The sequence below is a fragment of the Octopus bimaculoides genome, chromosome 16 (genome assembly GCF_046866305.1).
Source record: "Octopus bimaculoides isolate indiv1 chromosome 16, ASM4686630v1, whole genome shotgun sequence".
NCBI classification, from domain to species: domain Eukaryota; kingdom Metazoa; phylum Mollusca; class Cephalopoda; order Octopoda; family Octopodidae; genus Octopus; species Octopus bimaculoides.
This window is the reverse complement of record NC_142943.1, coordinates 16621818-16633943: the sequence shown is the minus strand read 5'-3', so window position 1 is coordinate 16633943 and position 12126 is coordinate 16621818. Positions and strand designations below refer to the sequence as shown.

General features: G+C 34.1%; 1 protein-coding gene across 30 annotated transcripts in view; it reads right to left on the bottom strand.

The window, feature by feature from the left end:
• Positions 1-12126, bottom strand: part of LOC106871424 (poly(rC)-binding protein 3) — a 488151-nt gene that overhangs the window by 391497 nt on the left and 84528 nt on the right. For 2 of the 30 annotated variants that reach the window (XM_089364197.1, XM_089364195.1), the window contains exon 1: positions 525-642. The exons of 24 other annotated variants lie outside the window; for them this stretch is intronic. The gene's annotated coding sequence lies outside the window, so the exon portion shown is untranslated. Of the gene's footprint in view, positions 1-524; positions 643-12126 lie in introns of those variants that run through there. 4 more of the 30 variants (XM_052973812.2, XM_089364200.1, XM_089364208.1 and 1 more) reach the window with 2 other exon arrangements.

The window sequence follows — 12126 nt, the reverse complement described above, 5'->3', positions numbered from 1 at the left end:
TTCCGCATGACACAGAATGTGACAAGGCTGGCCCCTTTGAATTACAGGTACTACTCATTTTTGCCAGCTGAGTGGACTGGAGCCATGTAAAATAAAGTGTTTTGCACAAGGATACAACACACCATTGGGAATTGAACTCACAACCTTACAGTCATGAGCCGAATGCCCTTACCACTAAGCCATAATAAATAGAAAATTGAAGTTTAACAGGAATTCTATGAAATATGGATGTTGCTTTTATTTAGCAATTAACTGTTACCATGATTTCAGTATTATGCATAACATAATTCTTTTAAAACATATGACATTATTTTGAGATTGAAATATTGGCATATTCATATTGAATATATTTAAAGGTTTCTTTTAATAATAGATTGGTTAACATTCTTTTCACCTTTCAGTTACGTGACCTCGACTGCAAACAATAGAAGCATCCATTGAATCAAGTGACTCTATACAGCTTTGAGTTAATTAAATCAAATATATTGTTGCCAATATTTTACACGAAAAGAAAGTTTACTTACCAAAATTATCCTTCAATGCAGTAAATATTCCCTCACTAAATGAAATATTGAATTAAGAGCATTTAACTATATCAGGTTACCTATATGAATTACTGAAGGAGTAATGGTGTTGAAAATTAAAGAAAATATACTGATAAGACAAATAGTACAGAGTTCAAAATTCATAACAATGCATGATAAATTAAGAAGATATACATATCTAATTTTTTATCAGATACAGGTTTCCTTCCCCCTTGTACCCTTCCCCCTACACACACAATTACACACATAAATTTCTCATTATAGATAATATCAGTTAACATTTACTAAGCAAAACTGAAAATCAAGGCCAACCTTTATAAAAAATGTCCCTATTACATCAATGGTTTCAGTATTAACTTACATTAAAAACAAAAATCCAAATTTGTATTTTATGATATATCAAAGAAAAAAGAATAAAATATCATTATTTTTTGCCTGTTTCAGTTATTCAAGTACAGCCATTCTGGGGTATGCCTTGATGGGTTTAATCAGACAAATCAAACCCTGCACTTATTTTTACATCTGGTCCTTATTCTATTAATTGTTATTGCTGAACTGCTACATTACAGGGACGTAAATAAACCAACACTGGGTGGTAAGTGGAGGGCTGGGCAAAAGCACAGGCATGCATACACCCACACACACACCTGTAAATATATATACATCAGTGATCTGACTGTCTCTTGTACTCTTGACAAGAGATGCCAGTTAGTCTTTTACACCTACCAGGTTTGTTCATAATTAACCTGATTTGGTGGATAATTTTTCTTTCCTTTAAGTATATTGTAGAATGGAAACTTTTCTTAAATTGGAATTTAAATCCTAATCGCTATAGATATTTATTGCTTCAAGAAAACATCGAATTCGAATTATTTTTAATTTTTACGATTATAGATAACAATTCAGGCTGTAACTTCTGAACCCGTGTCAGGCATGTGTGAACAATGTCAAGAGAGAGTCTGCTATGAATGATATTTTTTGACACAGGGCACCTATAAGACGACTGCCAGACACTGAACAAAAATAAATGAACTGTGACCAGACTCAATAAAAGGAGCTCGAGTTATTGGCTGCAATTACATACTTGAAGTCAGTGTTGGCAGAAATTAGATCAGCTAGCAAATACACATTCACTTTACTAAATTTACACACGGGCTAAGCCCAAACAGCCTGAGTGCCGGAGTCGCCACTGAAATGAATATATATTATATATGAATATATATATATTTGAAAAAGGAAAAGACCAACTTCACTGGTGGTTCCAGGAGACATTACTTAAGTTGAATTAACTTGTCTCTAGGATAGGCCAAATTTACTTGTCTTAAGGCAGCAAGCTGGCAGAAACGTTAGCACACAGGGCGAAATGCTTAGTAGTATTTCGTCTGTCTTAACATTTTGAGTTCAAACTCCGCCGAGGTTGACTTTCCTTTCATCCTTTTGGGGTTAATAAATTAAGTACCAGTTGCAAACTGGAGTCAATCTAATCGACTGACCCCATCCCCAAAATTTCGGGCCTTCTGCCTAGGGTAGAAAAGAAATGAATTTACTTGTCTCTAGGCTAAACCAATAATAACCATTCCCAGTTCTGTACTTTATTTATGAATGCATTCTCAATTTGTTTGTTGGCACTCCGTCGCTTACGACGTCGAGGGTTCCAGTTGATCCGATCAACGGAACAGCCTGCTCGTGAAATTAACATGCAAGTGGCTGAGCACTCCCCAGACACGTGTACCCTTAACGTAGTTCGCGGGGGATATTCAGCGTGATACAGTGTGACAAGGCTGACCCGTTGAATTACAGGCACAACAGAAACAAGAAGTAAGAGTGAGAGAAAGTTGTGGTGAAAGAGTACAGCAGGGTTCACCACCATCCCCTGCCGGAGCCTCATGGAGCTTTAGGTGTTTTCACTCAATAAACACTCACAACACCCGGTCTGGGAATCGAAACCGTGATCTTATGACCGCAAGTCCACTGCCCTAACCACTGGGCCATTGCACCTCCATGCATTCTCAATAATACAGGGTTAATAAAATCCTATTTTAAGCTTACGAATTATTTTTATTTTTTAATACAGTAAAAAACAAATAATCTAAATTTACGAATACAATTTGGCAGTGTTTACTATACATTGCAGATGCTTTATTTATGAATGCGGTTTGCGATAAGACATGGTAAAATAAAAGCCTTTATTAAGCTTAAAAAACAAATTCAGTAATTATTATCATTTTACAATAGTAAAAAAAAATCTAAATTATTTTAAATTTACCAATATGTACATACAATTTAGTGGTTTACATTGCAGATGTAGAAGCTGTGGATTGTTAACATCAACAGCTGATTCTGGTTGTTTTTGTTGTTCGATGCACTTAAAAAACTGGTTGAGAGTTCCTTGAACTGTCTTCTTTTCCTCAAGGATTATATTATAAGGAGCAAAACCTTCCATAATCTTGGAAAAGCATTGAGCATTTGGATCCATATCCTCAAACTTAGAAATACCTTTTTCATATATGCAAATGCTTGCTGCATTTTCTTAATGGTAAAGTGACATGACTTCCTCTTCTTTATTTTGCTGCTTGTGAAACTCTCTCAAATCCTTTTTCATCGGGGGCTGCTTGTCTTTTTCAAATAAATCCTGTAAATCCATTTCCAGTTCTTTGCTCATAGGCACAAACATTTTGTTGGTGGCAACATTACCAAAACCCTTAAAATCATTCATGAAACATGGGCAAAGCATCCTCCATACACCATTCATAGCCATACTCTGTACATCATTCCATGCTGCTGTTATGTTCTAGCCTTGTAGATATCATATCTCTTCCAAAAGTCACAAAGTGTGATGAACTCATCAAGATCAGTTGCAGCTGTTGCTTGCTGCAACATATGCTTCATATAGTAACGCATGAAGATAGCAATTATTCCCTGATCCACTGGCTGCAGGAGAGACGCTATGTTCAGAGGGAGGTATACAACGGTAATGTTGGGGTCAAAATTTATGATATTTTGCAGGTGGCCAGGAGCATTATCTAAGATAAGTAAAACCTTAAAAGTAATTCCCTTCTCCTTACAGTACTTCTCTACTACTGGGATAAAATGATTGAAGAACCAATCTTCAAAAACAACAACAGTAACCCATGCTTTTGAATTAGCCATCCAAATAACAGGGAGAGATGCCTTGGGTGTGTTCTTCTGGGCACGGGAGTTGTGTGCATGATACACAAGCAATGGCATTAACTTGAAATCTCCTGCACAATTACCTCCCAGCATAATTGTCACACGTTCTTTTGAGACCTTGTAGCCTGGGAATAGTTTTCTCCTCCTTGGAAATGTATGAACGGTTGAGCAATTTTTTTCCAGTACAATCCAGTTTCATCTATGTTAAAACTCTGTTTGAGAAGAAACCTGTTTTTTTTTTAATGATTTTCTTTAATGCATTAGGAAATTCTGCTGCTGCTTATTCATCAGCTGATGCACTTTCACTTTGCTTCTTAATGGAGTGATAACTTCTTCGCTCCTTAAATCTAATGAACCATCCTTGACTTGCCTTGAACTCTACATCTTTCTCATCTGGATATTTTTTCTTCAGGCTTCCAAAGACAACACTTTCTCTTGAATGATTTCTTGACTAATAGTAGCATGCTGACGATTCAACCTAACAATCTAAAGAGAAAGAAGACTTTCCATTTCTTCAAAGATTTTACCTCTATTCTTATTGATGACAGTATTCTTCATCCCTTAGGCTTCAGATTTGATATGTGCTAAAATTTTGTCCATATTATTTACAATCGTCAATACAATTGTCCAACTCATCCCAAAAGATCATGCAATTACTACCACTTTTTTCACCTTTTTCATGGCATTTTATCACAGCCAGTTTGTCTTCGAGCATTATAGCATGACTCTTAGCACTTTCACTATGAATTTTCTTAGGAGCCATGAGGACATAAAATAAAGTCACAAATAAATGAGAATGAGAAAGTAGCAGATAAAGAGATGTAAAGAAATCTGAATTCAAAACAATCACAGGCATCACAACGACACCTAACAGTAAATATTGAAACTACAGTGCAATATGAGCTTTGAAAGACCAATAAATAATACAACACAGCTGGTTTCATGATTTTGTTTACTAAGCTACACTATTTTATGATGTGTATCTTAACATTTACAGTACATACTTTAATATGATTTTAAATGCTTTTATTCTTATTTATTGTACAGTAACATGATTTTATGTGCTTTTAAAAGTTTACTAGTGATCTTATGATTCGAATATTTGTGGCAGACAGGCGTAAAGTTGAGTAAAATGACTTCACTTGATTTTATTTTTCCGTATATTATTTTTGAAAATCAACAATTAATCGAAAACAACTTAAATCAAAATGACTTAAGTTGAGGTATGCTTGTATATGTATATATATATATATATATATATATATATATATATATATATATGTATGTATATATATATGTATATATATATGTATACATATATGTATATATATATGGGAGAATATACGAAAAAACAACAACAGACGAGGACAGGTGGTGTAAATAACAAAAGGATGTATTAGTATGACGCTCGGGAATACGGAAAGTCTTTGACGTTTCGAGCTACGCTCTTCAACAGAAAGAATACGGAGACAAGGAGAAAAACACGGAGAAAAAAAATTGAATAGTGTCCAGTCAACGGTCAATCATAATAATCGCTGATCATCACAATGGCTGATCGGAAGTTAGAAATTCTTTTTCAGGAGAGCTAAGAAAAGGGGGAGATAACAAACGGTGATCGAAGAACGAGGGGCTGTGTGTGGGAGATAGAATGCTGGTGATCTTGACGTATGTAGTGTGAAAATGGGGAAGGGTTGGTCAGTTTGTAGTGTGTGCATGGTGTGATGCAAGGGTATTAGTGTGGTGTGATGTGAGGGTGTTGGGAGGTGGGGAAGGCATGGGTGGAGTGTGGGTTAGGCTGAGGGTGGGGTAGAGGTAGGGGTCTGTGGGTAGGGTGGGGTATGGGGGGGGGGGGGGGGGGGTTGAACCAAGAACCATGTGGTTGGTAAGCAAGCTACTTAGCACACAGCCACAGTTCAGTCTTGCTATGTGGCACCTTAGTCAAGTGTCTTCTATTATAGCCTTGGGCTGACCAAACCTTGTGAGTTGATTTAGCAGATGGAAACGGAAAGAAGCCTGTTGTATATATATATATATGTAAATATATATATATATATATATATACATTTATAAACATAATTAATTATGTTTATAAATGTATGGGAACTTTTAAATAAGTTCTCCACTGATAATGGTGCTTACATACCGAAGGGTTTGGTAAAAATTATTAATTGTTGATTTATTAGTAAATTAATAAATTGATAAATCTTTACCCTTTTAATTTGTATATATATATATATATATATATATATATATATATATATATGTGCGTGTGTGTGTGTGTGTGTGTGTGTATGTCTGTGTTTGCCCGAAAACCACCACCACCACCACCACCACCACCACCATTGCTTGACAACCAATGTTGGTGTGTTTATGTCTCTCTAACTTAGTGGTTCGGCAAAAGAGACCAATAGAATAAGGAGTAGACTTACAAATAATAAGTCCTGGGGTTGATTTGTTCGACTAAAGGCAGTCAAATGACTGAAACAAATAAAAGAATATATATATATATATATATATATATATATATATCCATACATACACACACACACACACATGATGGATTCCTCGTCATGAGGGTTCAGTAAAATAAGGCAGTAATCATGTTCTATGGTCATGAATGTGTCTCTTGAGGCCTGCTGGTTCCTTGCAAGCTTTTTGTCAAATGGAACAAGTTAAGGACTCAGTTTGCTCAAGTAATTTTGGATCATTTACTATGTATTTTCTTGAGTGGAAACAAGGCCTGCTTTGTTCTGTGCCACAAAACCACAATGACAGGTAAGGTTTCCATTTAGAAGAGCAGTGTTTTGCCAGCATGCCTTCATGCTTGTACAAAGTTGGTCCCAATGTTGGAGTCGACTTTGCTCCAATCTTTGAATTGAAAGGAGAAGCAGGATTGGCACCAGTTCTTGCATTCTGATGCTTTGTTTCCCCAGGAAGAAAAGGGAATGTAGCATCACTTCAGATTGTCTTTTAGTTTGTCTTTGAAACACAAGAGCAGCCTTCCAATTGACCTTCCTGTTGGGAATTGGCCAAAAAGAAGTTGCTTCGGAATTCTGGTATCACTCGTATGTGAGAGATGACCTGACTATTAAGCCGTATTTTGATGAGGATGGCTTCAACACCAATATGTTGCATTGTGTTAGCACCTCACTGTTATGAATATGATCACTCAGTTTTATGTTGGACATAGAATGCAAGCATTGCATATAAAAAGCATCAAGCTGGTTGATGTGCTTTTCGTACAGGGTCCAAGATGCAGCATCATAAAGCAATGATACCAAAACCACTAACTTGTATACATTGACCTTCACCTTCAACAATATGTCATGGCTGTTCCAAAGCCTATGGTAAAGTTTACTGAAAGTGGAACTAGCCTCCCCAATTCTGGACTCGATTTCTTTATTCATCTTAGCATCATTGGATATTTTTTGACTCAGGGCACCTCTATGATGACAGCCACATGCTGAACAAAAATAAATGAACTGCAACCAGGCTCAATAAAAGGAGCCCGAGTTATTGGCTGCAATTACATACTTGAAGTCATTGTTGGTAGAAATTAAATCAGCTTGCAAATACACGGAGGAATAAAGGAGGAATATATATTTATTTATTGAAGGTTAATTGTTATGGCTGGTCAGAAAATTTATGAATCCCACCTCCTCACCTTCTGGACCAATTTTGTCCAGTTTTTTTTCCTGCACTACGTACTTAAAAACATTAGATGTATTGTTTTGACAAAAAAAAATTTTTTTGAAAATTCAGCATCTTTTTCAACCCTGCTTCCCTGCTCAGTACCAGTTTGGGCCATATCTTTTTTGCACTACACACTTAAAAATTATGGGATGTAATTTAAAAACAATATTTAAATCTGTTTTAATTTCTTCATTAACCCCACCCATCCCTCATAAATCCTAACATCTTGGCTTTTATATGAAATTTCTTTTAATCATTGTTTTAAAATATGGACAGTCTGAATCAGCAATTTGTTTCTGTTTATAATTTCATAATAATTATCAGATGGAAAGGTGTGTGATTTAAGGGAGATTTAGCTGTTGCTTCTCGCACATCCCGCGACCACCTGATACTTTCCTCATTTCATTGTCACTCTGATATGTACTGATGTCTTTCAATATTTTTCTTCTGATAGACACATTTTATGGAATGATGATGCAGAAGTAACAGGGGTGGTCCATTGTTGGGATTTAAGCAACAGCAAAAAAAATTTGCAATTTAAATTTTTAACCCCCACCCTGCACAAAGTAAGTCTGTGTGTGCATGCATGTGTGTGTGTGTGCATATGTATATGCATGTGTGTGCATGTCTGTGTGCATGTATGTGCATGTGTGTGTAAGGAAAAACATATTCACAATAAAAGTATGCTATTAAGATAAATTATATTTTACATACCTTTTTAAAATTATCTTGTCACCCTAATGAAATTCTTTACACACATGCATACATACACACATCCGCACACTCAGCATGAGTGATGTACATGTATAGAGAGTGAGAGTGTGGTAAATATATCTATAGAGAGGGGGGAAATTTGCAATGAGTAAAGAGAAAAATGAAAGAGATAGACAAATAGAGGAAGAGTAAAAGATCTTTTTTGTTGCTGTCACACATTTTCAGTAAAAATTTTCACACTCAATTCAATTTTGTTTTTCATTTATTCCAGGAAAGTTTTAGAAAAATGTTACAGAGGTTTAAAGTCTGATCCTTTTTATCCAGTCAGAAAATAGTATTTGTGCATAATAGCTGTTTATCATAATATGAAAGTAAACATTACAAGATGAAGTTTAACAGAGAGCCAATACAGTATATACCCAGATAATACATCCTTCTAAACTCACAGTTACACATACATACATCATCATTTAATGCCTGTTTTCTATGCTGGTGTGAGTTGGAAGGTTTGACAGGAACCACACCAGGTTCCATTATCTTTTTGGCATGGTTGCTAGAGTTGGATACCCTTCCTAACATCAACCGATTTACAGAGTGTAGTGTATGCATTTTACATGGCAAAGAGTACTCTTTACATGGTACCAGCACAAATAAAAAAGCATCAGGAAAAATAATAATGTAATTCAAAGTATATATGTTATATTGAGGTTTTGTGCTGACAAGGAAGGGACTTTAAATGTCATATTAAACTAGCAGAGAATGTTATAAAACTTGCAATTGATGATAGCTTTAACAAGAAAAACAACTGGAAAAACAAGGAATATGATGATAAAAGGAAGAATATTGACAGTCAGTGATATTCCCGCCCCAAAAAACGTTTCCACAAGATATGTTGAGGTAAAGATTGTAAAGTTCTCATATGGTTTAGCAAAAGTAATCGATGAATTCTTTTACTTAGGTGACTAATCTTGCGAACATTGTATGAATTAACAACTATGTGCTGATATAAGAAGAAAATAAATTATGGCAACATTCAATAAATATCACTATCTGTTTATTCGATGACTTTCTATTTCAAAGTATTTCAACCATTTCCTAAAAAATAACATTGTTGATTGTTTATAAATAAAAGTGACATTTTGTTTGTCATTTCAGAATTTATTTGCAGCAAACAGTCAATCTCTTAAAATGAGAAAATTCTTTTGATGGAGTTTTGGCCCTTTTAATCATATATTTCTATATACAGACATACTTCAGCTTAAGGTGTTTCGACTTAAGTCATTCTCAGTTATACATTCGTTTTCAACAATAATACATGGAAAAATAAAATTCAAGTCAAGACATTTTACTCAACTTTACGTCTGTCCGCCACAAGTATTGGATTCATAAAACCACTAGAAAACTGTTAAAAGCACATAAAATTCATGTTACTGTACAATAAATAAGAATAAAAGCATTTAAAATCATATTAAAATACATACAGTAAATGTTAAGATACACACCATAAAGTAGTGTAGCTTAGTGAACGAAATTATGAAATCAGCAGTGTTGTCTTATTTATTGGTCTTTCGGAGCTCATATTGCACTGTAGTTCCAATATCTACTATTAGTCATTGTTGTCACTCATGATTCTCCTTGATTGTTTTGAATTCAGATTTCTTTACCTCAGTTTATCAGCTACTTTCTCATTCTCATTCATTTGTGACTTTATTTTTTGCCCCATGACTCTGAAGAAAATTCATAGTGAAAGTGCTATAATACTGGAAGATAAACTGGTTATCTTGAAAAAGGTGAAAAAAGTGGTAGTAATTGCATGATCTTTTGGGATGAGTCAGACAATTGTATCAATGGTTGTACATAATAAGCACAAGCTTTTAGCACATATCAAATCTGAAGCCTAAGGGATGAAGAATACTGTCATCAATAAGAATAGAGGTAAAATCTTTGAAGAAATGGAAAGTCTTCTTTCTCTTTAGATTATTAATTTGGTGGAAGAGGATTGCAAAGATGTATTTGAAAAAGACAAGCAGCCCCTGATTAACGAGGATTTGATAGAACTTCACGAGCAGCAAAATAAAGAAGAGGAAATCGAACCTGACAGCCACATCATTTTACCATTAAGAAAATGCAGCATGCATTTGCATATATCAAAAACGTTCTTTCTGTGTTAGAGGATATGGATCCAAATGCTCAATGCTTTTCCAAGATTATGGAAGGTTTTGCTTCTTATAATATAATCCTTGAGGAAAAGAAGACAGTTCAAGGAACTCTCAACCAGTTTTTTAAGTGCATCGAACAACAAAAACAACCAGAATCAGCTGTTGATGTTAACAATCCACAGCTTCTACATCTGCAATGTAAACCACTAAATTATATGTACATATTGGTAAATTTAAAATAATTTAGTTTTTTTTTTACTATTGCAAAATAATAATAATTACTGAATTTGTTTTTTAAGTTTAATAAAGGCTTTTATTTTACCATGTCTTCTTGCAAACTGCATTCATAAATTAAGCGTTCACGATATACAGTAAACACTGCCAAATTGTATTCATAAATTTAGATTATTTGTTTTTTACTGTACCGTATTATAAAATAAAAATTATTTATTTGTAGGCTTAAAATAGGTTTTTATTAACCCTGTATTAGTGAAAATGTATTCATAAATAAAGTACAGGACTGGGAATGGTTATTATTGGTTTAGCTTAGAGACAAGTGAATTCAGCCTAGCCTTGCCTAGAGACAATTTAATGTAACTTAAGTCGTTTTTCAACCTGAGTTGTGCCTCCTGGGTCTAATTAATGATGTAGAGTTAAGGTATGTCTATATATGAAATCATATGTACAATATTTCTTTTTTATAATTTATTTATGCATATTGTATTAAGGAAGATGGCCCCATAATCTTGAACTGTACCATTGATCTTGTGATTAAATATGTCCAACATTCTTGAAATGTTTCATTTACAGACTCTGATATTTATTTTTAATGTTAATAGTGTACTGTTATGTGTCCTGCAAAATAACATTTTCTGTTATTCTTTTTACTGATTTTGATTGATCAGTGCTTTTGTTTGTTTTTCATAAATTTCCAATAGCCAATAATTGTGTTCATATCAAAGTACTTTCCTATCCTCTTTTATCCTCATCATGTTTGAGATATTTGGTGACTATTTTCTGATTCTGAATTGTAAAAGATAAAGTTTACAGAATAAGACTGGTCAAAGATTTTCTCAGCATATATATCAGTTTTCCAGAAAGAATAAATATATTTGGTTTGCAAAATTTAATTTTTAAGATTTATTGAAATCAAGTCAAATTTATAGGAATTTGCATTGAGAATCATCCTCTAATGAATTACAATTTAACTGTTATTTTTGCTACATGTGAACAAGGAAACTTAAAATAATATTTTATCAATCACCAAATGGCAAAAACCACTAATTTTCTGAGTTTTCTTTTTCTACTTTTCTTTATTTGTCCTTTTATATGTTCCTTAGTAATTCATGAAAACATGGTCCTTGAATTCACTTCAATATCTCATGTTTATTTCTAAGCATTGCAAAATAGATATGCCCAAATAGATGGTGAAGAAGTTTGCTTCACAGTCACGAAGTCCCAGATTTGCTTCCACTGTAAGTATTCTGGCAAATGTCTTTTACCATAGCACTGGATCAATACAAGTCTTGCAGATGAAATATGGCAGATAGGAATGATGTGGAAGTCCATCGCATGGATTGTACCTGTAATTTTAAGGTTGTGCCTTGTTACACTGTGTCATACTGATTTCATTTAAGAACTACATTAAGGATGTTCCATGCTAATTCAATGATCAAGTAAGTGAATTGATCAAACAAATGAACACTCAACAAAACTGATGGAGATCATTTATCTAAAATGTGCCAATTAAAGTTGACTGAGTTCATCTTTGAACCAGTCTGTTGATTTGAATATTTCTTATAGCAGTAAACATTCCCTGAGTTTATTTATACATCTAAGATCTT